Source organism: Mastigoproctus giganteus, chromosome 14, assembly GCF_048544385.1.
Source record: "Mastigoproctus giganteus isolate SK-2022 chromosome 14, ASM4854438v1, whole genome shotgun sequence".
NCBI classification, from domain to species: domain Eukaryota; kingdom Metazoa; phylum Arthropoda; class Arachnida; order Uropygi; family Thelyphonidae; genus Mastigoproctus; species Mastigoproctus giganteus.
In genome coordinates, this window is record NC_143588.1 from 97,685,394 (window position 1) to 97,713,018 (window position 27,625).

Below are 27,625 nucleotides of genomic sequence, written 5' to 3' on the forward strand. Positions count from 1 at the left end.
TTGAACATATACCTCCTGATTTTTTCTCATTTACTTTGTGTAGATATTAGAAACTCAGAATAATTTCTTAAAATTGCATACTTTGATTACATTTTTAAATTTGATATTCAAGTGGACATTTTAAATATAAATCCTATTGAATATATACTATGAGGGGATGATAAAAAAAATTCTTAAGTTTAAATAGAAAATGTTATAATTGAATGTTGCAGATCTATCTTAAAGAAATATTCCTTTCTTGAATACTGACCAAAGTTTCAAATGTGCATGTCTTTTTTTTTTTTTTTTTTTAACTGATAGGCCATTATAAATATGGAGTGAGCTAATTTTTGAAAAATGAAGTCAAATGAGCAGTGATCAAATATTTGCTACTTTGGATGGCACTTCCACCATATACCAAATTTAAGAAATGGACACATGAGTTTAAAATGTGCAGCCATTCTTGTGAAGATGCAGTGTGTGCCTTCACAAGAGTGGCTCAGGTCAAAATAGTTATGACCAAGGAACTGATTGACAATAGGTGATGAACCACAAGAACTGTTTATGAAACAGTGTAGTCCATTCTGAACAATTAGGTATTAAAAAATGATCAGCAAGACTGGTTTCATGATTGTTAGTTAACCTGGTCTGAAATGAATGAAAGGAAAATTTTCAGAAGTGCTTCTAACAAAGTTCAATAGGGAAACTGGCTGTTTTTATAGGTAATTTATCATGGATGAGACTTGGATTCATCTCTGCAATCCCGAGAAATTGCTTCTGTATTGGGAGTAGAATCCTTTGATCACCCCTTAAATATCATTGCTGGACTGCAGTATGTGTACTAGTGAATAAAGCATGACATATTTGCCACCATATGTTGGGCTGTAGTGTGTTTTGATAAATACTTGGCTTGGCTAGCAGTATATATGCATGTACCCCCCCCTCCCCTTCAAGGTTGTTTTAAGTCTTTTTTTTTTTTTTTTTTTTTTTTTACTGTAACAAATATTACTCCAACAACTAAAATATTCAATAAATTTGTAAACAGATATGTCTGTGGTGAATTATTTTAAAAATCAAACTGTTTGTAATAATGAAGAAATATGAAAAGTACCTTTTATATCTTATCAAAATTCATATAACCAAATAAATTTGCTTAAATGAATAACCGAACAAGGATGCAAGCTAATGTCACATCACCCAGTGATTTTTATAGATTTTTTCCATGGCATACAATGTTTACCAGTACCTTCTTTATCAGTAGATGACCCAATGCTGCCGTAGCTAATTTCTTTCAGCGTGACTTATCTGGTTTCATTCTGTGGAATATAATATTGATATGAGGGGGCTAGAACAAGTTTGGCTGTTTCTGGAGTTACTCTAGCCCTGTTTGAATCTTGTAGTGTAAATAGTATTTTTTGGATACCCCTGCAAGTATTTCTGTATCATCTTAGTAACCAATAATCATGGGGACAGGTTTTTTTTTTATTAGAAAAACATATTCTCAGATTTATTTATCATGTGTTATGATATGTGAAATTATTAACCTTTTTGGGTATGCACACACACACACACACACACACACACACACACTTCAAAGGTTGTTTCAAGTAATGTGACCATTTATCTAATTGTCTAGAAATTTTCAAGAAAGTGCTGCCATCTCTTATCTGTGTTTTTTTTTACAATCTTTCTATGTGGTTGTAGATACAGTTTGTAATAGATGGAAGCAAGAATATCAATTTTAAAATTGGAGAAGATTGTGCCTCAGCCATAGTTGTCCGATTTTGGTTTACCAAGGCTGAAATTATCTGGAATTCAGATCCAGAAGTCAATTACATCGAATAAAGCAATACATAAATAAATTTAAACGATAAAATTACATAAAAAAAAAAAAAAGAAGTAATAACGTTTTGGTTTATTTTTTCACTCTTTTTGCAATAAAAAAAATTCCAGTTTGATTTTTAAAATAATTTTACTCTAATATTGAGCATTCAAGTCAAATAAGAACAATATTTAAAAACGTTTATGTACAAATTTTTCATTTTTATGAATTTTTAAAATTTTGTGTCGAAATAGAAATTTGACAGTGCAGAGTCAGCTGCTAGCGTAAAACTCACTGATCAATGTTCAGGGAACTCATTCCAGAAATAGTTAAGCATAATAAATTTTTTAACATTATTTAAAACGAAAGGTAAATTTTTTCTCCATAATATCAACAACAAAGTTAATACTAGTATTAAAGTAATTCAGCAGTACTAATACATTCTAGAAATGATTGTTGCAAACAATATGAAGTACTAAAATAGGATTCTGTAATTCAAAACATTTAAAATTACAGACACTATTTATGATATTTATCATCACAATATGTATTTCATATAATATACAACTCATTTTTTAATTAAATTCAGTCATTTTTTAATTGTTTAACGGTATTTATTTTCCTTGCAGAACAAGATTTTCAAGATTATTTTCAGTATAAATTATATTATCACTAACATTTTTCTCTGATGGGATATCATCCTCTTGTCCTCTAAATATTGAGCCTTTTTAAAACAGTATAGAATTGCTTTCCAGCCAACACCATTCTGTGCTTTGCCTAGCTAACTGCTCATGGTTCTTTCATTAAAATCTTTCATTAAGGTGCATCAGACAATTTTTTTACAAACAATAGGATTTTCGTGTTTTCAGTCAGTACAGTTTAACAAATATTGAGCTGATCATCCATTAATTTGTTTTTGTAAGTCATGGAAGTGACTTTGTATCTATGTATAAAACAACCTAGTTTTTTTTTTATTTTTACATGCAAACAGCACCATTGCTATTTGCATGTAAAATTCTGTATAAATTGCAGTTATACCCCTTGTTTCCAGTTTTCACAGTCAGTGTCAGATATTGAAGCACTTTTGCTATTGTTAATAAATATATAATTTGTTTTAAATCCGCTATGTCCTAATTTTTCACAATTTTTTTTTTTTTCCCTTTGCCTTCAAAATTCCTGATACTCATATTTTTTCCCTTTCAAATTTTATCTATTCATCATATCTATTATATCAGGAAACCTTTCTAGGGTTTAGTTTTTAATTTTTTCTTTCAGGAACCAGGGCCTTTTCTTCTGTCACAGTACTATAACTTTGTTTTTGCTGATTGTTGAAAGAGTAACTGCCGGAATTCTAAAATCACCGTCAATGTCCTTTTTTGGACATGTTAACATATCTGCTTAAAGTGCCTATTATCTACATCATATCTATCTGATCATCTATCCATCTGCATGTAATAGCTCTACTGTCAGTGAATGGATTTTCATGAAATTTTGTATTTGGCTCTTTCAGAAAGAGTTGTGAAGCCAGCCTTAAATTTATTAAAATCAGACCACTAGCAATCCAGCAATTATTATTTCCTTTGTCCATTCATTTGCTTGTAATAACTTGACTCACAGTAGATGGATTTTTGTGAAATTGTGTATTTGGCTCTTTAGAAAGAGTAGTAAGCCTTCACAAATTTCATAAACATTGGGCCAATAGAAATCTGGAAATTATTAGTATTATTTTTTTATTAATTTTTAATACATATATATGTACTATATATTGAAGCAAAGTACTGCATATTATGCCTGTTGCAGAGAAGTGAAAATAATTATATAATTAGTTAATCAGCTAGTAATGAATTTAATGAAATGAAGATTAATTATTGCTCACTTCTGTTAATCATAGAAAAAGTAAAAGTTCCATTAATTTAAGAAACAAAAAAATGTAATGTGCTGTGTACATTAAACTTTTTTTTTTATGTATTTTGCTTCTCTTAGTTCTGCATCTGTGCACTTTGCAACAGATGAAGTCAACACTTATAGGAAAATGTTTTACCTTGTTTCACAGTTTGGAAGAATAGAGGTCACACAGAAAAAAAATCAAAATATAATGAAATTTTTTGTGCAGTACAAAGATGCTGATTGGTTTTGTGACTTAACTATTCATTTATTTTTAGTTAAGTCAAAGTTAAGTCTTTCTTAAATTGGCATCATGTACCAAATTGTTCTTGATTCTTTATCTCCTCTCCTAAAATATCTGTAGTATATGCATTTCATATTTTATCTCCTCCTTGCAGATATTTTCCAAAGATATTTCCGAGGAACAGAACTAAAAGTAATGTTTGTTATATAAATAAAATTGTTTACCCTGGAAGTTTTCACAACTTAAACAAGATAAAGTGTGGTGTCATTATTTATATAAAATCATTTGAAAATTTATTTAATGATTATTTTTACAAATAAAACAATTTACCTTTGGTATTCAGCTACAAATACAAGAAACAAACCATATGCCTTTTCATTGATAAATATTATATTGTTTTAAGTAGTTATGTATTTCTGTGAATTTTTATTTGGTAAATAAAGTACAAATTTTTATTTAAAAATTTTGTTTCAGCTGATTGATCTTGGTTTTTTTTTTTTTTTTTTTTTTTTCAAAGCATTAAAATGTTGAAATACTAGTGTTTGCTATTCAGTTTTAATTTTCATGTTTTGCCTCTGTATTATAGTATGTTTTTATGATAGAGAACACCTGTGTGGGTGGATGCTTAATATATACAGTCCATACAATATATTAGAGCCCATATATTACCTGGTCTTTGGTGGATGGTGCAAGGTCCCATACGAAATGCCCATGAACATGTACTTGTAGAGACATATCTTGTGTTATGGTGCAATATGGCCTACATTGCTAATGTGCCTAAAAACCAACAATGATACTATTACCTAGTATGCACTTGGAATGATTAAAACAGGTGTATATAATCTATAAAATATATAACCACTTCACAACCATCTCTCAGCTGTTCTAATTGGTTGCTGTTCATATGTCAAGTGACCAGCTGGCCTCCCCACTCTCATATTTGCAGAATTGTAGACACTCAAATTTGACCATAACTTGCGACTTTTCAACATTGCCCTGTACTTGTTAAGTTTGCATACCTCCTCTCAATTTCATTAGTGCCATTATGTACAATAATAGCACCTTTTGTGCCCTTAAAAATGTTTGCTCTACAACATCAACTTTTACCTCTAGGAGACATACCCTGGCCCTATTCCACCTATCCTTTCTGCACAATATATTTCCTGTTTCCATGACAGTAGTCACCAACAATAGCTACCTCTGTGGGACCAGGTATGAGGTGATTTCTTATGCGAAGACTTTATTGATGTCAGGCTTTCGTTCTCTGTCTTTTTAGACACCGGCCTCTGAAATGTGGAGCAGTCAAGGTAAATTTCCATCAGTTTCCTTGTAGGTGCATTACCCTTTGGATGAAGTTAATTCATCCAAAAGGTGAAGGACAACCATCAAGGACATACTGCCTTGAGGGTTGCTGCTGTGTTGCCTGATACACAAATGTGAGCTCTGGCATTGAGTTGGACATCTGAGAGCTTGATTGGCCCCACATTTTAATTCCTTTAAGGGCATCCACTCCACTCTTCAAGCTCTCATAAATGCTGGGTTGATGTGTAATATCTTTCACTCTTTATGTTGGACACAGAGACACCTCCCCCCTTGGCAGTAACATGTCCCATTCTAGACAGATCTGCAAACATAAAACAAGCAGTACATCTCACGAGGCCATGATTTGGAGGACAATTACTCTCCTCAGTTCTCTCCTGAGCCACAACACTGCTGCTACTTTGAGCTCTGCTTTGCTGCTCTAATTTGAGGCATGGTTTCCATCAAATTTAATTTCATTGAAAATGCTACGCTAAAATATACTGAAATGCAATAATACCATGCATCGGTTATGCAGTGATAAGTATTGTGCTATCAAGTTATTACCTTTTTAATGAATACAAATTTAAGCTATTGTATGTAAATGGTACATTTTGATATTTCTGAGCCAAAAGCATGTTTGGCTGTTTAAATGTTTTAGTAAAAATTAAGCAGGGAATAAAACAGTATAACGAATCTAAAAATTCTCTTAAAATTAGATGTATGAGGTCTGTTAAAAAATGTAATTAGAATGATTCTGTATGAAATCAAATACTTTAGTTATAAGATTTGCATTCTCCTTCTTTTTTCCAGCATTGCTAACAGTGTGAAGCACTTCTGAAAAGCAGTTTTTGGAATTACTAACAGCCGCTCCATTGCATTTTGTTTCATGTTTTCCTAATCATTGCAAACTTTCTGTAGTTGTAGGAAGGAAAAAGTCACAATGAGTCATGTAAAGTAAAATTCAGTATTGCAAAGCGAGTCCACACGAGCAAACACAGGCCTTTGCTATTATCAATAATAATTGTAGTCAAAATGGGGAATTACAAGAGTGGTGTGCTAATAAAATTAATTCATGATGAAATAAACATGAAATGAAATAATTATATTTATTAAATAAATTTCTTGTAGTCTGTTTTATAACTCATCTAATCCTATGTAGCTGTCCCAGAGAATTTTCAAATTATGAGACTAATGAATGAAGATCCATAATAAAATCAACTAAAATAATGTTATAATTAAATTAATATGTATGACAATATTTAATATAGTTAAGCAATGCTATAATAAGTCAGTCAAAAGAGTGTTAAGCAAGGGGCTGTCATCAATAAAATGCTAAAAAACAAAAGCACTAGGATGTTTTAAATTTGTTCCAGTATCTGATACAAAGGGCAAGAAGAATATTCTAATAAAAGTTCTGAAATTTTAAAAAGCATTTGACCTGCTGTTCCAAACATTGCAATGTTTCTTGGTGGGGGAGGGTGACGAGATATGGAATTGGGCCAAAAATGTCAAAAACAAACAAAAAAAAAACATGCTGTAAATTTGGTTTCAATAGGACCTTTGCTTTTTGAATGCCACCCAAGACACTTTCATATACTACTCTGCTCAACAAAATTAACAGAACATGTAACTCATGCTGCTTGCAATGAAGCAGTACAAAATTTGGTGTGGTGGTGTATGTAGAATAACAATAGTATGAATCAGAGCTGTAATGCTCAATATGTTTTACGTTGATATTTGTAAAATAAGAGTTTACCTCAATATAGTACATAGAACACTTCCATATGATACTCTCCAGGAATTAAAAAGATAAAACGTTTTAATGTTTGGTGTTACAGAACGAGAATAGCCTTGTGCAGGCAAAGTTTTTACTGCTCCTGGAATAGATGTTTTATTAGCTTAAATTGGCATATTAACTTATTTTCAAGAGTAGCCTTATATTCCTAGTTATGATACTTAGTTTAAAGTTTAATTTTGGGATTTTGTAGGTATTACTTAATATCGGTAAGGGTATCAAATCCATGTGTTACAAGTTGCAGCTCCGCTGAACGAGAAGTTCAGCGGAGCTGCAACTTCTGAATTGAGACAGCAAGATTTGGAAGTTAATTAATACTTAATCAGGGAGCTAAATGGCCCCTTTCAAGTGTGCACATGTGTGTAACAGCTCCATAAATTGTGACCTGGTTTGCTAGTTTAAAGTTAGTGTCAAACTCTGGATTTGTGTTGGATCAAAGCCATTAAGGAATTAGAACCCCTTGGTGAGTTTTGTTTTAACTTTCTTTGGGTAGAAGTGAGACTCGGTTTGCATTATTTATCCAACGTTAATGAAAATGGGTCTGCCGTTAAAAGTGCCATTGTCATAGAATTGGAGAGAGTGACAACATATGGTCACCACACCTGAATCACACTTATAGACTGGGGATTAGTGCCCACCTGTGTGCTACTTTGATGAATTTGAGGTATTGCTCAAAACATCAAAGGCAGATATTGTTGGGATATCAGAGACGTGGTGTCACACAGATATAAGAAATGCAGAACTGAATTTGGAGAGTACGGGAGGAGGAGTTATGCTATTAGTTGAAAGCCAGTCAACATCGTTTGACAGTGCAGTGTCGAGTCAGTTTGGTGTGACATGAGCATTGGGAGATCAAAATTGAGAGGAGTGTGCTATAGACCTAATGACTCTGATGAGTATAATAAGAAACTCTACAGGGAAATGGAGTGGGCAATTAAATCCGAGAGTCTTATAATGGGGGATTTTAATTTCCCAGATATTGACTGGAATTTGGGGACTGGTCACTCACACACTAGCAAGGCTTTTGTGGATTTATTGGATGATTGTTTTCTACATCAGCATGTTCGGGAGGCAACTAGAGGGAGTAATACTCTTGATCTGATTATCAGTAGTGATTCTTCATGCATTAAGAATCTGCAGATAAATGAATCACTAGGTGTCAGTGATCAGAGTGTGCTGAAGTGGGATTTACTCAAAGAGGTAACTACCATTAGGGGTAAAGGAAAGGGTTTTTGCTTTCATAAAGGTGACTACGTTGGTCTGAAACAGTATTTAAATTCTATAAAGTGAGACCAACTGATGATGTTACCAACAGCAAATTCAAAATGGGAAGCATTCAAAGAATTTATCATGGAAGCTACTAGGATTTACATACCAACTAAGAAATATTGTTCAAGGTTTAGAGCTAAATGGATGTAAGATGAACTAATGGGATATATGGCAGAGAAGAAGAATGCATGGGATACATATAAATTAATGGGTGACATGGAAGTCTATGATAGATATAAGCTGGTCTGTAAACAAGTCACAAAGGAGATTAGGAAGTCAAAGGCAGATTATGAGAAATCTTTGGCAAAGGATGCAAAGAAAAACAGCAAAGAGTTCTTTACCTATGTAAACTCTAGAAGGAAAGGGATGAATCAGATTGGCCCACTGGATACTGATGGTTCAACAGTTGAGGATCCTGCTCAGGTGGCTAACAAACTAAACGAATATTTTGCATCTACATTCAAACATGTGGAGTTATTCAAGAAGGGGAATGCCAGAGGTGAAGTAAACTCTGGCAGTGAGCTACATGATTTTGTAATAATTGAGAGTAAAGTGGAGGAGAAATTGTTGAGGATAAACATAAAAAAGGTCTCACATCCCCAGGGACTCACATCTGGTGAGTATGGGCTTGGCACACCCAAGGTCTTGAGCTGGATATCATCATTCTTCTCTTTCTTGGTGATTCCCATCTCTCTCTCTCTCTTTCTCGGCTGTTTCTCTCTCAGGGTAACTCAGAAAGTTTTTTTTTCTGGTACAACAAAAGCCTCAGGCTTCCTTGTACCATATGGCTAATAATAATAATAATAATAACTCATTGAATTTATACCTTGCCTTAAAACTCTTCTTGCCCATGCAGAAAATTACCCATGCAGCGAAATTAAACTCTAGAAGGAAAAGGATGAATCAGATTGGCCCACTGGATATTGATGGTTCAACAATTGGAAACTGGCCCACAAGTAAATATCAAACAATTCAATGCATCCTTTCTCCCCTCCCCTACAGACTTTGCATTATAACCTCTCTCTATCATTAATAATAAATATCTAGATAGGTATACTCTATTTACTATATTAAATTCTCTAAACTCACTTTCATTTTAATGTGTTTCTATGCTTTTCCTACAACTACGTGTTTTTATTATAAATTATTTTATTGTTACATGTTTATTTTATTAATGACTGTCTATGTCGTCTGCGGGAATGCTATGCTTCTCACTGTCTGTAGTGTGTCAGGTTTGTGCTTCCTCTCTGCTCTTTGAACAAACTTTTTTGGCTCTTTGTAGATAGCTCTTTGTATTGATGTGAATTACTGCTTGTACTGGATATTATTATTATTCACTTGGGATGGGACGATCCCCTGCCCCTCATGGATCCGCCGCTGACAGGCACCGAGTGTCAAGTACTTCATTGTGACTGTTTTTGTGGTAGTCGGAAAAACAGCACGCATTTAACAATCGGGCACATATTTATTGTGACTCCGACTAAATTTTTCGGATTATAAAATGCACTGGACGGTAAAATCACACTCAGGTTTTTAAAAGCAAGTTTGGGAAAAAATATTTTATTGCATCTATCGAAAACACATTTCTTCCTATAGCACGATCTTCTTATGATAAACGTCTGTAGCAGAATAAGAGAAATTTACCTTAATATGATACGTATAACACTTCCTAATGACATTCTCCAGCAAATTTTTTGGACAGTGTCATTAGGAAGTGTTCTACGTATCATATTGAGGTAAATTTCTCTTATTCTTCTACAAATATTGAAATACAACGTAGAACGTATTGAGCATCATAGACCAACTAAATTAGCATTAGTAGAGGCATTTGATGCAAGAAAGCAAGCTTATGCAGCATCAGCCAAAAAAAAAAAAAAAAAAAAAACCCACTTCCACTTCACCCCTCTGTTCGTTCAAAATACCTGTCCAGCTGAGCCTTAAACTTATTTAAGCTATCAACCTCCACTACAAGGGATGGAAGTCTGTTCCACCAACCAACCACCCGCTGGCTAAAGGCAAATTTCCGCACGTCTATCCTACATCTGTCTTTCCTCAATTTGAATTTATGCCCTCTCAGGTGATTTTTCTGAGCTAGAGGAAGAATCCCATCAGCATTGAGCATGCTTAAACCATTCAAGGCTTTATACACCTCTATCAGATCACCTCGCTGGTGCCTAGTCTCCAGACACTGTAATTTGCAAAACTTAAGCCTTTCTCCGTAAGAGCACCCCTTTGTTCCATTCACTAATCTTGTTGCCCTTCTCTGTACTCGTTCCAGCAGCTCTACATCCTTCTTGAAATGAGGTCTCCAGGCCTGTATACAGTACTCTAGGTGTGGCCTGACCATTGCCTTATACAAGGGAATAATCACCTCCTTATCCCTGCTAGAAAAATTCCTATATATCATTGACAATACACCATGAGCTACTCTTGCAGCCCGTCTGCACTGCTCAGAGAACTTCATATCTGCCTGCACAACCACCCCCAGGTCCCTTTCATTCTCTACCACTGTCAGTGTCGTACCACAGAGTTGATACGTTGCTCTGGGGTTGCTGTTTCCCATATGTAGTACTTTACATTTGTCAATGTTAAACTTCATTTGCCACCTCTCAGCCCATCTGCTCAACCTTTCCAGTTCCTGTTGCAGCAGCATAGTGTCAGTAGTGTCCTTGACAACCCTGCCAACTTTTGTATCGTCTGCAAACTTGGACATTAAGTCTGTGTAGAACGAATTTACACCTTGTTGAATCTGGAAAATCAGTATAGTCATAGTGAAGATTGCAAATGTTATGGCGGCCGTGGTCTGAACTTTCAATTTCTCGAAAAGAGACATCGTCTTTAGTGCCATCAATAACCTTGCTGATTCCATATTTTTTAAAAGACTTGTGGTTTCTAGAAAGAAGCAAGTTTTGTTGATCTTTTCTTGGCAACAGAGGGCGAGTTCCAGCGAGAGGCATCAAATATAACTTAGGACCATAATATGCAGGCGAATTTTAGGCAACATTTGACAGGAAAAAAGTGCGCCTTGTGGTCCGGTATTTTAGAAGGAAAGACACTTCTTGGAAAGATTTTTATCTTTTATTTATTATTACTTAAAAAAACATTCTCAAGTTCTGTTTAGAAGAGTTTTCTAAACAGATGAGAACCCTCACAGGTGCCCTCGTGGGTAGCACAGTTGGTAGGATCGCTGTCCTCCCTACACCAGGTGGAAAACCCTGAGTTTGAATCCCGTCGATGACGGGAAGAAATTAGTAGTAGTAGTGGCATGTGATGCAAGAAAGCAAGTGTACGAGCTTATGCAGCATCAGTGAAAAAAAAAATCACACCATTCCCTCCAAATGCCTGTCTAGTTCTGCCTTGAATATATTCAACCTATTAACTTCCACAACGACAGATTGAAGTTTGTTCCAGCAATTAACCCCCCCCCCCGCCTCTGGCTAAAGGCAAATTTCCTCTCATCTATTCTACATCTGTCTTTTCTTAAGTCCCCTTAGGTTCCTAATCTGAACAAGTGGAAGGATTCCATCAGAATTCAGCGTGCTCAACCCATTCAAGGCCTTATACACCTCAATCAGATCACCGCGCAGGTGCCTAGTCTCCAGCCACTGCAATTTGCAGAACTTAAGCCTCTCTTGTTAAGAGTATCCCTTCATTCCCCTCACCAATCTTGTTGCCTTTCTCTGTACACGCTCAAGCAAATCTACATCCTTCCTAAAATGAGACCTCCAGACCTGTACGCAGTACTCAAGGCGTGGCCTGACCATTGCCTTATACAGAGGGACAATCACCTCCTTTTCCCTGCTAGCAAAATTCCTATATATCATTGACAAAACCCCATGACCTGCCCTGCAGCCTGTCTGCATTGCTCAGAAAACTTCATATCTGACTGCACAATTACTCTCAGGTCTTTTTCATTTTCTACCACCTTAAATGTAGTACCACACAGTTGGTACTTTTCTCTCGGGTTACTTCTACCCATATGCAGTACTTTGCATTTGTCAAGGTTAAACTTCAGTTGCCACTTCTTAGCCGATCTGCCCAAATTATCTAGATCCTGTTGCAGTAGCACACTGCCATTACTGTCATTAACAACCCTGCCAACCTTGGTATCATCTGCAAACTTCGACACTAAGCCTGATATACCTTCATCAATATCATTGATAAATATACAAAACAACAGTGGACCCAACACCGAACCCTGTGGAACTCCACTAATAACATTAGTCCACGAAGAGCAGCACCCATTGATTACCACCCTCTGTCTTCTCCCACTCAACCATCCTTTTATCCATTGTAGCAACTTACCCTTAATACCATTCTGCTCCAATTTGTACAATAGTCTTCCATGCACAACAGTGTCAAAAGCTTTCCTGAAATCCAAATATATGATATCAAAATTATTCTTTGCATACAGTTCCTTTGTGACCACATAATAACCAATCAAATTTGTCAGACAAGACTTTCCCTTAACAAACCTATGCTGTGTCTGAATTATTGCTGCGGTCTTGTCTAGATGATCCTGCAATGCATCTTTAATCAGTGACTCCATTATTTTACCTGGAACAGAAGTTAAACTAGCTGATCTGTAATTACTCGTGTCACCCTTCGATCCCCCTTTGCGAATTGGGGATACATTTGCACATCTCCAGTCCGTGGGAACCTCCCCTGAGTCCAAGGATGCTCTCATAATTATGGCTAAGGGTTTGCTTAGTTGCTTTGCCACCTCCTTTAATATAACTGGATAGATCCCATCCACCCCAGGTGCTTTTCTTATGTTTAACTTCAACAATTTCTCCTCCACTTTGCTCTCAGTTATTACAAAATCATTAAGTATCCTGCTACAATTTGATAACCTTCTGCCATTTTTAAACCTTAATAATGCCTCATGTGTGAATGCAAAATACTCATTCAGTTTGTTTGCTATCTGAGCAGGATCATCAACAGTCGTACCATCGATATCAAGTGGACCAATCAGATTCATCCCCTTCCTTTTAGAGTTTATATAAGTAAAGAAATCCTTGCTGTTTTTCCTAGCATCTTTTGCCAAGGATTTCTCGTAATCTGCCTTCGCTTGCCTAACCTCCTTTGTGACCTGATTACAGACTAGCTTATATCTGCCATAGGCTTCTGAGTCGCTTGATAATTTATATGGATCCCATGCATTTTTTATTCTCTGTTAATTTTATGGGTTTTTTTTACAACGTGGCTGAGTTAATCAGTCTCTGGTAAGGGTAGCATGGTTTTTCTTTCTCGGAAACTCAGGTTTTTGGTCCAGCAAAACAGAAAACCGACTTCAGAACACACGCAATTTACAGACAATATATACGTAGCAATATGGCCTTTGTTGCCGATGCTCCTAGAAACCTAACAGTAACAACAACAACCCTCCCTGGTAACATAATCGATATAAATATAATCACCATTGTTCACATGCTGGTTGGAAATCGACCACAGAACACACAATTTACAGACAGTATATACGGAGCAACGTAGCCTTAATCTCTGATGCTCCTAAACCCTGCTATAACAATAACAACGAGAGTAGTACGGTTTCTTCTCCCGGAAATTCGGGGGTTTTTTTTTCAGCTAACAGGCAAATCGTCCTCATAACACAAGCAATTTACAGACATTACCCCAGCCACTCACATTTGGTATGGGCTTTGCACACTCAGGGTCCTGAGCTGGATATCATCGTTCTTCTTTTTCTTGGTAATTCCTTTCTCTCAGGGTAACTCACATTTTGTTTTTGGCTGGTGTAGCATAAGCCACAGGCTGCCTTGCACCATATGGCTAATAATAATAATAATAATAATAATAATAATAATAATAATAATAATATAATCGGCGCAATATGGTCTAAGTTGCCAATGCGCCTAAAACAACAACATAAAGAGATGGGCCCGATATTAAAATACCAAATTCGAAGTAATATATAAAACAATTATCAGAAAAACATTTTAAATCCATCTACTGTATTATAGTGATTGGAAACGTTAGAGAATTTATGGAAATTGGCTATTGGTATAAATGGACGTAATATTCTTCCATTGTAGTTTTCTATAGAATACTGTTGTTTGCAATATAAATTTACGAAGTATAACCAGTCGCAAGATGGTGTTTTTACTTTACTTGTTCCTTGAATATTTCAAAAAATGCGAAGTACTTAAATAAGTTGCAATTTATTTACCCCACCCCCAAAATAATATACTGTTTTTTTATTTATTTTTATTATTTTTATACGACGATGTTCGTTCTTACTCTTCATCGATTTTCAATGGAAGAGATCGCTTCCGGTTATTTACCACACTTCGGACTCGTGAAATAATGTAGTGGTAGTAGTTGTAGTAGTAGTAGTGTATGTCTGAGGAATTTGCACAGTATAAGCTTATTCATTTATAGTTATAGTTCGTTTTCTTTATTCTGTTTTTCACCACAGTGCCTGTTCACTGGAGTCTAAAAGAAAAGGTAAACATCTTTCATCATGCCCTAATATTTTATACTTAAACTGTCACCATTATTGACATTTGGGACTTCAATCTGTTTGGCTTGTTGCAGTTTGCACTACATTCGTAAAGAAATGAGAAAAGAAAAAAAAAAAAAAAGTCAATGTATGAAATGTAGTTGGAATAAAGAATTCTGCGGTTTCTCATTTAGTTATAACATTTATAAACAACTTATGTAAACATATTGTCTTTCTAATGTAATGAATTGCAGTTTGTCGCTAACACTGGTCATTTCCTTTACCAATATTGAAACAAGATGTTGATATATAGGAAGGAAAACTTTTCATAATCATTATTAATGTGATAAAACTGCCCTATTTAGAAATAAGAAATTATAAATGCTCGTAGAGCATTGCTTGGTCTGTCGTGAAATCGGCTGCGATTATTAGTAATCGTTGATTTTGAAACCTCGCTGATTCGCGATTATTAGCAAAATGATTTTTAACTCTTCGCTGCCAGCTGTGTAGGTTGAGCTAATTTTGTGTTTTATCATAATGTTACATAATTACCATAGTTTTTCCGTTTTAGTTGCAAAATCCGTTATGGCAATTCAACATACACTATGTTTAGTAGTACAGTTAGCTGACGTTGGTAATTATACTGTTACATTTTCACCAAGAGGAGGACGATTTGATTTTAATTGTGAAAGTGATCAAACTCAATGGCTTTGATAACTAATCCTGAATCAGAACCGCAGTTTTAAATTCGGTATATATGTATTTTTAAAATTTTTTTATGTATTATTATTATTTTTTTTTTTGCTAGAGAACGATGTTGTTTGTTTCGTTTTTACTATTTATACCAGTTATATTTTCTGTATAAAAAAATAGTAGGATTTTTGTCTTTGGTTGAAATTATTGAGAAAAATTTGTTTATATATATTTCTTTTAGTTCCCTTTGTTTGTATATATGACATTGATTGAAAGGAGTGCTGGTGTGCAGACTAAATTATGACATAAGGAGTTAAGCAGTCTGAAAATAAATGGGAGAAAGAAACCCAAAATATTGTATTTTGTCTAATGTTGTATTCTGTTTTAGAGGTATTTCATTTATTTTGTAGCCCATCTGAATACTTATTTGAATATAGGTTTATATAAATGTGTTATCAGTGACTATTTATTAATTCAAAGATTGCACTGGAACCAAAAATATTATTCCCAGATGTTTCCCTATTTTGGTTTATGCATATGTCCATTGGATTAGTAAATTGTTCTTTGAAGCCATGAGTAAAAAAAAAAAAAAAAAAAAGGTATAAGTGCAGCCATTATCAACCCAATGCAGGATGGAAGCCTCCTCAACAATTCATGCTGAGGGAAATGGACCATAATCTGCCACGCTGGTCCAGTGTGTGTTGGCAGATCGACCGTATTCAGCAGTCAGGGGCTTGAACCCCGGTCTACTCAAAGAGCGTATGCTACTGCACTCCTGCTCCTGACTACTCAGCTAGAGGCCTCCGAAGCCATGAGTATGACCACTTTAATCTGATAATGCAGTTTTGCTTGTTGGCATTTTTAGGCCTTTTGCAATAGGCTTGCATTCTATCTTTGAAACTACTCTCAGGAAGAAATCTGAGTTAAATTGCTGTATTGTTGACTCCGTTCACGTTCCAGGAAGATGCACAAGTACATTACAGTTGTCTCATTAGCATTGGTAGAGGCAAGGAAGCAAGCTTATACAGCATCAGCAAAAAAAAAAAAAAAAAATTCCAATTCACCTAATCCATTTGCTTCAAAAGTTTGTCCAGTTTTTCCTTGAATTTATTTAAGCTATGAACTTCCACAACGACAGATTGAAGTTTGTTCCACTTGCTGGCTAAAGGTTAATTTTCACACATCTATTTTACAACAGGCTTTCCTCAGTTTGAATTTATGTCCCTTAAGTGTGTAATCTGAGCAAGAGGAAGAATCCCATCAGCATTAATTGGTTCTCTAAATATTTATGCAGATCTTATCTTAATGGTCATGAATGTCATTGGTTCGTTCCTCTTATACTTGTCAGATACCGATATTTGTATATGATCTTTTACCATTATCAGTGCACATTTTTCAGTTTCACATATTTGTTTTATAAAATTAAAGTGACTGGATCTCATGTAATGAAGAGTTAGGTTAAAAAAAAATTTAAAAAGCTAAGTTTTCTTAAAGTGACTATCAGCATTATATAGGTGAAAGTGTAAATACTGGGACCTTACTGTGTATATATATATATATTCTTAAAATAAAACTACTTCCTTTATTTACTGTTTTGTCAGTATTGAACTAAAACTATCATGAAGCACTTTGGTGAAGTGGAATACCACTGAAACAGCTGTCAGTGAGATTACTTTAAATAAATAGCAGTATACTCCATTTTGGAAAGTGCTGTTTATATGAAATTGCCTCAATGTATGGAAACTTCTCAAAAGTTTTAGTTTTTAATTATTTAGAGTTAAAAAAAAAAATCTAAAAGACAACTTTTTACTTGGAATTGTTTCATAATCTGTAACTTCATGAGTGACTTTCTAGTTTGGATTTACATAAATGGATAATTTCCATGCATATCTCAGTTTTTTTTTAAACAGTACTTTATAATGCTTATTGATTTGTAGAGTACCACTTCCCATATTTAGTCTGTAAGACAATGGTAGTGGTTTCAACAAAAAATTTTGCTATGTGATAATGCAATTATTATTCACAATTGCAATTTAAATTTTGTTATGCTAAATCAGAAAAAAAATTGCTGTTTTAGATGTTACTTTAATTCATCATGTTTGAAGGGGTGGGGGGTCTAAACTCTGAATTAAGTACTAATAACAGCTGAATCATTGTTGATTGTGTTGTGTTTTACATTATTTCTCTGATACTGAAAATGATTTTATGAAATTTTTATTAAAAGCCAAGTTTTTGAATTCTAAAAGCATTTTCAGTTCCTTTAGTTGTCATGACTGTAGAATTTGACATTCAATTCAGATCACCCTGTATGTAGCCAAAGTGGGTGAACACCAAAAATTACTGAACTGTATAAAGTAAACCCTTGATATTCACTAGGTTTGATATGTTACTGAAAATTGATGTAAATATCAAAACTAAACTGTGAATATTAAGAACATTGCACCGTCTTTCTTTGCCGACTCTTGTAAGTCACATTCCTGGAAAGATTTTCAAGAGGATCCCCATGTATCTCTCTCTCTCTCTCTCTGATCCATTATCCAACACCACTCCCACCCTTTCATTATACTGTATTTTCAGTATTATCGTTTTTTTTGCATTTTAATTTTTATATATTCTTCATATTAAATATGAAGGGACAAGCAGAGAAAAAGGAGGTGATTGTCCCTCTGTATAAGGCAATGGTCAGGCCACGCCTTGAGTACTGCGTACAGGTCTGGAGGCCTCATTTTAGGAAGGATGTAGATTTGCTTGAACGTGTACAGAGAAGGGCAACAAGATTAGTTAGGGGAATGAAGGGATCCTCTTACCAAGAGAGGCTTAAGTTCTGCAAATTGCAGTGGCTGGAGACTAGGCACCTGCGCGGTGATCTGATTGAGGTGTATAAGGCCTTGAATGGGTTGAGCACACTGAATTCTGATGGGATCCTTCCACTCAGATTACGAACCTAAGGGGACATAAATTCAAATTAAGAAAAGACAGATGTAGAATAGATGTGCGGAAATTTACCTTTAGCCAGTGGGGGGGGGGGTTAATAGCTGGAACAAACTTCCATCTGTCGTTGTGGAAGTTGATAGGTTGAATAAATTTAAGGAGGAACTGGACAGGCATTTGGAGGAAATGGTGTGATTTTTTTTTTTTTTTTGGCTGATACTGCATAAGCTCATACACTTGCTTTCTTGCATCACATGCCACTACTACTACTAATACTATATTCATAGTTTATTTTTTGTCAAAATAAACATGGTTATTACATATTACAGTGTAATTCATATTTATTATGAACCTTAAGTTCATAACCAATAAGAGCCTTAAGTTCTGTAAGAAAGTTCCTTCCCTTATTTTCCACCAATATTTGGTCTTAAAATAATTCATTAGGGAAATTTGTTTTGTCTTTTGTCAAATCCATGTATATTTCCTCATAAGGGGGACAATAAGTGCTTTCAATCCTCAAATTTTTAGATTATGCTCAATCAAATGGTCTGTTTCAAACACTTTTTTTTTATGTGATCTAGTCATCTAGATCAGTGGGCTCAAACTGGCGGCCCGCATCCGGCCCCCCGAAGCAATTTTACACAGTCCGCAAATACATTTCAATTATGCATTTGTTGTAAATACGGTGCTTATATTCACTCTCATTTTGTTAAAAAAAAAAAATTCCGGCCCGTCAGCTTCTTTCAGATTGTGCATTCGGCCCACATGCAATTTGAGTTTGAGACCACTGATCTAGATCACATAAAAATTTTCAAGAGGTTTCAAGACTATAAATCAATAAGCATTATGAAGTACTGTTTAAAAAAAAAAAAAATCAGATACACATGGAAATTATCCATTTATGTAAATCCAAACTAGAAAGTCACTCATGAAGTTACAGATTATGAAACAATTACAGTAAAAAGTTGTCTTTTAGATATATATTTTTAACTTTAAATAATTAAAAACTAAAACTTTTGACAAGTTTCCATACAGTGAGGCAATTTCGTATAAACAGCACACTCTCCAAAATGGAGTATACTGGTATTTATTTAAAGTAATCTCACTGACAGCTGTTTCAGTGGTATTCCACTTCACCAAAGTGCTTCATGACACTTTTAGTTCAATGTGTGATCAATTTTACCTGTCATCTAGAGCCTGAGAAATGCCCAAAATCTCTGTGAATGCCTTAAGTGACAGCTGAGCCTTTTTGAATTGCATTACTCTCTGATTTAACTTTCTTTGAGATCATGAAACCCTCTTCTCCCACATCATGTGCCAAACTCACAATAGTTTATCTTCTATTGATACAGCATTCTGGAGGAATGCTATATCAGTAGAAGATAAAGAATTGTGAGTTTGGATTCTGCATTGGAGGTGTGATTTCATCCAGAGATACCTTTATATTTATTATACATTCAGCATATTTTTTCCCTTTTTTTTCAGCAATTCCTGGCTGACATAGACAAATTACTTTCCTTCTGGTTGAGAATTCTCAGAGTTGTGTGGTGGGTGAATATGACTTAAATTTGCAGTGAGACTGATTCATTTGTTGGATCAGAGTCTCATCTACCTTGAGCATATTTTACTACCTTTATATTGACAGGTCACGGCTCCCTAAAGGCAAAATTAACTTCCTTAGGGCTGACTGATGAACCAAACTGTACTTGTGGCAAGAGTTGAAGGCTGGGCACACATTCTATATGAATGTATAATTTATGACATCCCCAGAACCCAGTTAATAGCACAGATTGGCCCCCTTCCCTGGGAAAAGAACATCTATTCATAATGGAAGAAGGAAATTATAAAGCATTCACAACCTTCATGCAGAAAGTATTCAAAATGTGTAGATCTAGCCAAAGAAGGGCAATTCAGCTCCTCAGCAGTAATCGATAGCCAGAAATGCTCATGTCTCCCACCACACCCAGATGATGGCTTTAAAAAACTGTCACGATAGCTATATTCAGCACTCTAATAAGACTAAACTGGATTGACCAGGGTATCCCCAGGGCTACACCGTGATGTGTTGGGACCTGGGCGGTCCCACATCAAATAAGTAACCATGTAGGGAAGGAGATGTACAGGCAGCCAGGGAAGCAGATTAGCTGAAAAATAATAGTAAGCTAGTATCAAGGGAATGCAATGTAGAATGAAAGAAAGAGGATAAAAGACAGAGTGAATAGGCTGGGCACTGAGTGAAATAGGAATTATGGTAAAAGGCAATAAATGGTAGTTTTTGTAAAAAAGAATGACCCAGTATATGAGAGAGAGAGAGAGAGAGAGAGAGAGAGAGAGAGAGAGAGTGTGTGTTAGTTATGGTAAATGTGAAGGAGTGAATGTAATTGGCCGAATGAATACAAACTTAATAACTCACATTAGTTTATATATACTAACAAAAAAAAATTATTCTAATACTAACAACACAAACACACCCACTGCATTCTCCCCCGGCCTGTGCCTCAACTGAAGAATAATGGCAAGTTGAGGTGCCCCATAAAGTGCAGCACAGAAAGAAAGAGTTGAACAAATGAAATGAAAGCCAGATGAATGAATGAGAATGTAAATGTGTGAGAGAAAGAACACAAAACATAAAATGGTATAATTAATTATACACTAATTCTAGTTTTTAATTTCCAATAACTCTATTTACTTAACCTTAATCATTATGTATTAATATATTAATTTATACTACACGTCATTGCATCCCCCCCAGTGTGTGAGAAAGAGAATGAATGAGTGGAAAAAAAATTGATTAAAAAATATATTAATAGAATATTTCTGTTAAATAAGTTATTTAACAGAAAATGTAAGAAAAAAGTACAAAAATAGAATGGAAGTAGTGTGAATGAGGATTGAGTACAGCAAATGTCTTCCCCCCCAATAGGATGATGGGTGGAGGACATAGGCTTCCCTACCCATCCAAGCAGACACCATGCCATGGTTACTTAGTCAGCTGTGGTATGGGATGTTGACACTGGCTGGTGGGATGGAGCACCAATGCAGGCACTCCTACAGAATGATCCTTTCCCTATGCGCTTTCATTCCTACCACCTGGGTTGGTTGATCTTTCACTCCCCCTTCCCCCTAACCTGGGTGGCACTCCCTTTGCCTCGTGGGTTTTCCCACTGCCAACTATCATCCCACCCTCAGAGCAGGATGGGCATCCTGATCTGGTGGTCTCCTTCTGTCCCCTCTTTCACTCAGGTGGGTGCCTTCACTACTGCCCCCTCTATCCTTCTATTTTTTTTTTTTTACTGAGCTCTCCCTGTCTGTAGTCTTGGTTGCCACAGGGTTTGGCCTGCCTCCTTGTGATGCTGGACGGTAAACTAGACGTTTTTGTGTGAAAATATAGGCCTTTAGGCTAAAAGGCCAGATGAACAACACAACCCCACACTAGCACTACACGAACACTCACTAACTTACATAAATCTGGCCTTTACAGAGTTTTGTATTCATCACATTGCTTGATGTGGAGTTGGGGGAACCCCCTGGAGCTGCATTACACTATACTACCACTAATTACACTAACACTATACCACCTTGAGCATAACTGTGATGAGACAACTGTGTGTATATATATATATATATGCTGGAAATTTAATGTAAGTTTGCAGAGAAACTATATTCAACTAATCAATACTTTGTTTTGTGTGCAGTTGCTTGGGGCTGGGGTGGTTTGTGTCCACACTGTTTGTGGGGTTGTGTGGGGGTATCTGTTCATTTGGTTTTTCTTTTTCACCGTCTTTTCACTGCTGAGTGCCTGAAGACAACTGCATTGGGGTAGTGGCAGTCACTTAGTGTCACTAAACGGCCTAGTCATTTAGTGTCACTGATTTGGCTGGTCTTGATCTCTAGGCTTGACCAACATAAATTTAGGGACATAATGGAGCCACTGGTTAAAGAAGTAATGTGAGTCCATCTAGACAGGAATTCAGTTATATGGGATTTGTTAAGGTGGTGATCTTTCCTTACCAATCTGATTGGAATATACTTGGCATTTTGAACATTTTGAAAAGCTTTTGATACTGTTCTATATGATAGAAAGTTTTTCATTGGCTGTGAAGTGTGGCATTAGGGAAAAGTCACTGCTGTGAATAAAGGGATGGCTGAGTGGGAGAAGAGAGAGTGGTTATTAATGGACATTGCTCTTCTTGGACTAATGTTATTAGTGGAGTCCCCTAGGGTTCAGTGCTAGGCCCATTATCCTTAATATTCATTAATGATATTGATGAAGGCATATCACGGTTAATGTCTATGTTTATAAAAATATATTGTTTTATAACAGTATATAAAGGTGTTACAATGGTTGGCAGAGTTGTTAATGACAAGTGTCAGGACATACTACTACAGCAGGATCTGGTAAAATTGGTAGATGTGCTGAGAAGTTTGTGAAGTGGGTGGGTGTGTTTTTTTTTTTTTTTTTTGCTGATGCTGTGTATAAGCTTGCTTCCTTGCATCATTTGCCACTACTAACACTAATTGCATTCATTAAACATAACCCATAAATTATCAAAACTGTAAATATTAAAGCTGCAAATATCAAGGGTTTACTATATTCAGTCATTGCATCACTTTTTTCTTAAATATATTTAGACTTCTGAGGTAGGTTCATTCAGAAAATATAATTTTTATTTTAAGATAGAATTACAAAAGAAGAAAAACATTTTTTTATGCTTTTGTTATAGTTGAACTTTGTATATGTTTGAACAACTACTACTGGGAAGGAGGCGTCTCCGTAGCCAGGTGGGAAGGAGCAGCAGTGCGTAGCACATGCTTCTTTATTAGACCGGGATTCGAGCCCATCACCACCAAATACGGAGGATGCGGAAAGATCAGGGAATGACCACCGCATATCCCAGAGCAATATAGCATTAGTTGTTAATGCTCCTAAAAACCAAATAAACAAACAACTACTGGGAAGGCATCTGAATACTGAAATATTACTAGTGGAGTAGCTGCCAAATTTCATTTTTGGGAATAACTGAAAACTTCAGTTTGCATTCTTTCTACTGATTAATATGCTGCAATTTTTCTTTTTTCCCAATGATACAGATGCTATGAGACTGATTCATTCTTTGTTGGAACAGCAATTTTCTTGTACACAGAAAATTGCATAGTCTTCAGATGCATCTTTTTGGGGAACTTTATTTAAAATAAACTCTGAAGAATAGTTTTTTGCTTTATCTTTTATAATTATTTTGTAACAAATTAGTCATTACTGCTTTTTGAATCCATCTCATATACTTTGTAGTTATCACACCCTTTTGCATACTCTTTGAACCAATAGAACAGTGAAAAAAAAAAAAGTTTATTTCAGTTTCTTTAATTCTAAATCCATAAAATGAATATAGTTTAATTCTAAATCTTATTAAGCTCAAGTAAATTTTGAGCAAATTTAATTTAGATATATAAGATGAAACATTAATGCACATGAAATGGTAAGTAAAGCCTTGCTGGTGCCCATAACTAAAAGCAGACAGTTTATTATAAAATGCATTAGACATCATCTCATATGTGATGCAAGTTAGCCTGAGTTGTAATCATTTAACACTTCAAATGAATAGCTTCTTTTGCTTAAAGAGAGAAGTACAGGGTGATTTTTTTTTTTTTTTTTTTTTTTTTAAATTTTTTATTTATTAATACTCTTTTATTCATCTGAAGAACTGTTCCTGGTGGGAGGGTTCTTCACGTCACCTGTGTTACTTGGATCTTCGATGCACCGCTTGCATTATGCCTTCGCTCTCTAGAGAAGTGAGGCGCTCCCAATATTTTGTACCTTCAGTGTAGATCCGATGTAATGTGTTTGCCTAGTGGTCATGATTAGGACCAAATCTCATATACCCTCAACCTAGAAAAGGGGAGAACAGAAACTTGCCCTTTCCAGTGTTGCAGTTTGGATTTATGTTTCGCTTTGTGTGATATCGGACAACTTAATAACTAGGTTCTCCGATACACAATGACCCTTTTTTTATTTCTTATATCTAAGTCTGATTACTGGTGTGAATAGGAACTTAGCAAATGAGCCAATTTTTCAACATTACAAACATTTATTGAATATATAAAAAAACACATGTATTTATCACTTACATTAATTTAAATTTCATAAATAAAACATGTGTTCACAAATATAAGGGAATTAACATCAGCTACTACAATAATTCATTTGGATACTGTGGTACTCCTTTAAGTGGGTCATTTATTATTATATTATATAGTAATCTCATGATATAGAACTCTCATATAAGTGGCAGCGCCTCTGTAGCCAGGTGGGCAGGAGCGGCAATGCTTAGCACATGCTTCTTGATTAGACCGGGGTTCCAGCCCGTGGCCACCAAATACGGAGGATGTGGAAAGGTCAGGGAATGGCCACCGCATATCCCCGGAGCAATATGGCATTAGTTGCTAATGCCCCTAAAAACCAAATAACAACAACAATCATATAAGTGGCTGTTGCCTTTGCTTAGATTTCAGCATCTTACTCTTAACTTATTCCTTAGTATAACATTTAAGAAAAATGGGATATTCAAACATTTACTTGTTACCTATAACCATGTATTAGCCATTTAAAATTTGTACTATTCTCCAAGATTAGGTTCAGAGACATAAATACGTGTCATGCTTAATATGGTAAATCTTAGGAAGGAATCATCTCAAAATCATAGTTATTCTGTTATTATTCCATTTTTAAGGTTTGCCTCTCACACTCATCTTACACATAGTAAAGCTTTTCTGCTTACCCTGTTTGACTTCTTTCTCTGTAGCTGGAGAGCGCCTCCGTAGCCAGGTGGGAAGGAGCAACAGTGCGTAACGCATGCTTTCTTGATTAGACCGGGGTTCGAACCCGTCACCATCAAATACGGAGGATGCGGAAAAAGTCAGGGAATGACCACTGCATATTCCCGGAGCAATATGGCCTTAGTTGCTAATGCTCCTAAAAACCAAAAAACAACAACAACTGTAGCCGAACTTCTCCTCGGGAGTTTCTTCTCGCTGGTTTGCTTCTCTTCTCTAACTGGACTCCACACTTCTATACTTCTTCCGTCACTGGCACTATCACTCAGACTGCTACTATCCTCACAACCCCAGATTCTGCTAAGGTCCTCTTTTTAAACCAGGAGTAGCTCCCTATGTTTAGACAACTACTCCCTTTCATTGGATGTTCCAAGTGCTGGGTCAGATCCCCAAGTGCCTGAATAGTACGTGATGGATAAGGAATTATCACCTCACCCCAAAGAAATTTACACATCCATCGTTCCATAGGTGCGTCACAACTTCTTTCCAGCTATAGTCAACACTGTAGTGCTGTGCATCACATGCACAATCTTGACCATTTTGGGCAAGCAAGGGTGTTACTTAACACTGGAGAATACTTACAAAAAGCTCAAGGTATTTACTTGTTCACGTGGAAGATTCAGTTTTTTAAAACCCCACACTGCCCCTACTCCTGTGTCATCCCATACTTGTGAAACTCTCGAAGTTTATATGTGAGTTAGCTTTCTTGACCCCTTTTCTGACCTCAATGGAAATCTACTGTTCTTGTATGAATGCAAACCCAGGCTTATGTGGCACTTATGTGGCTTCATCTATGCTAGTTATGAGTGGGTGGGCCTTTTTAAAGTTCTTAATATTTTAACTCAGATTTTTGAATAATATTTGCTTGATTCCACTGGTTTCCCTTTTTGTTGATGGGATTAACAGATTATTGATTGAATACAGGTCCTTGATTAATAATATAGACATCACAAATAAAGGAAACAAGGCTAACATTGATTTTATCAAATAATAATGGTTGATTTAGTCGAAAGAGAAAGGTGTGATTTATACCACTTGTAACAGAACATAAAATATTGTCTAAAAACAAAAATTAACACTTGAATTAATTAGCAGCATTGGGAAATTCCTACTACATTATACTATTCTGGAGGAATAACAGCATCCCCAGACAATTGACAATAAAACCTAACACGGAGTAGCATTATCTTATAGAACTGTTTCAATGTATTAATGAAATTTGTTTTCTACATCAGCATGTTTTGGAGGCAACTAGAGGGAGTAATACTCTTGATCTGATTATCAGTAGTGATTCTTCATGCATTAAGAATCTGCAGATAAAGGAACCACTAGGTGGCAGTCATCACAGTGTGCTGAAGTGGGATTTACTCAAAGAGGTAACTACCATCAGGGGTAAAGCGAAGGGTTTTTGCTTTCGTAAAGGCGACTATGATGGTCTGAGACAGTATTTAAATTCTATACAGTGGGACCAACTGATGATGTTACCAACAGCAAATTCAAAATGGGAAGCATTCAAAGAACTTATCTTGGAAGCTACTAGGTTTACATACCGACTAAGAAATATTGTTCAAGGTTTAGGCTTAAATGGATATCAGATGAACTAATGAGACATATGGCAGAGAAGAAAAATGCATGGGATACATATAAATTAATGGGTGACATGGAAGCCTATGATAGATATCAGCTGGTCTGTAACCAAGTCACAAAGGAGATTAGGCAGGCAAAGGCAGATTATGAGAAATCCTTGGCAAAGGATGCAAAGAAAAACAGAAAAGAGTTCTTTACCTATGTAAACTCTAGAAGGAAAGGGATGAATCAGATTGGTCCACTGGATATTGATGGTTCAACAGTTGAGGATCCTACTCAGGTGGCTAACAAACTAAATGAGTATTTTGCATCTACATTCACACATGTGGAGTTATTCAGGAAGGAGAATGCCAGAGGTGAAGTAAACTCTGGCAGTGAGCTAGATGATTTTGTAATAACTGAGAGTAAAGTGGAGGAGAAATTGTTGAGGATAAACATAAAAAAGGCATCCGGGGTGGATGGAATCTATCCAGTTATATTAAAGGAGACAGCAAAGGAAGTAAGCACACCCTTAGCCATAATTATGAGAGCTTCTTTGGACTCTGGGGAGGTACCCATAGACCGGAGATGTGTAAATGTGACCCCAATTTACAAAGGAGGATCAAAGGCTGACACAAGTAATTATAGACCTGTGAGTTTAACTTCTGTTCCAGGAAAATTAATGGAGGCACTGGTTAAAGAAGCACTGCAGGATCATCTAGACAAGACTTCAGTTATAGCTCGGACACAGCACGGGTTTTGAAAGGGAAAGTCTTGCCTGACCAATTTGATTGGATACTATGATGCAATCACAAAAGAACTGGATGCAGAGAATAACTTTGATATTAT

The 27,625-nt window shown here is 35.7% G+C and overlaps 1 protein-coding gene across 3 annotated transcripts in view; it reads left to right on the forward strand.

The window, feature by feature from the left end:
• Window positions 1-14,632: 14,632 nt before the first annotated feature.
• Window positions 14,633-27,625, forward strand: part of LOC150075419 (ubiquitin carboxyl-terminal hydrolase MINDY-1-like) — a 105,148-nt gene continuing 92,155 nt past the window's right edge. For all 3 annotated transcript variants that reach the window (XR_016547919.1, XM_090389160.1, XM_090389159.1), the window contains exon 1: window positions 14,633-14,760. The gene's annotated coding sequence lies outside the window, so the exon portion shown is untranslated. The remainder of the gene's footprint in view (window positions 14,761-27,625) is intronic.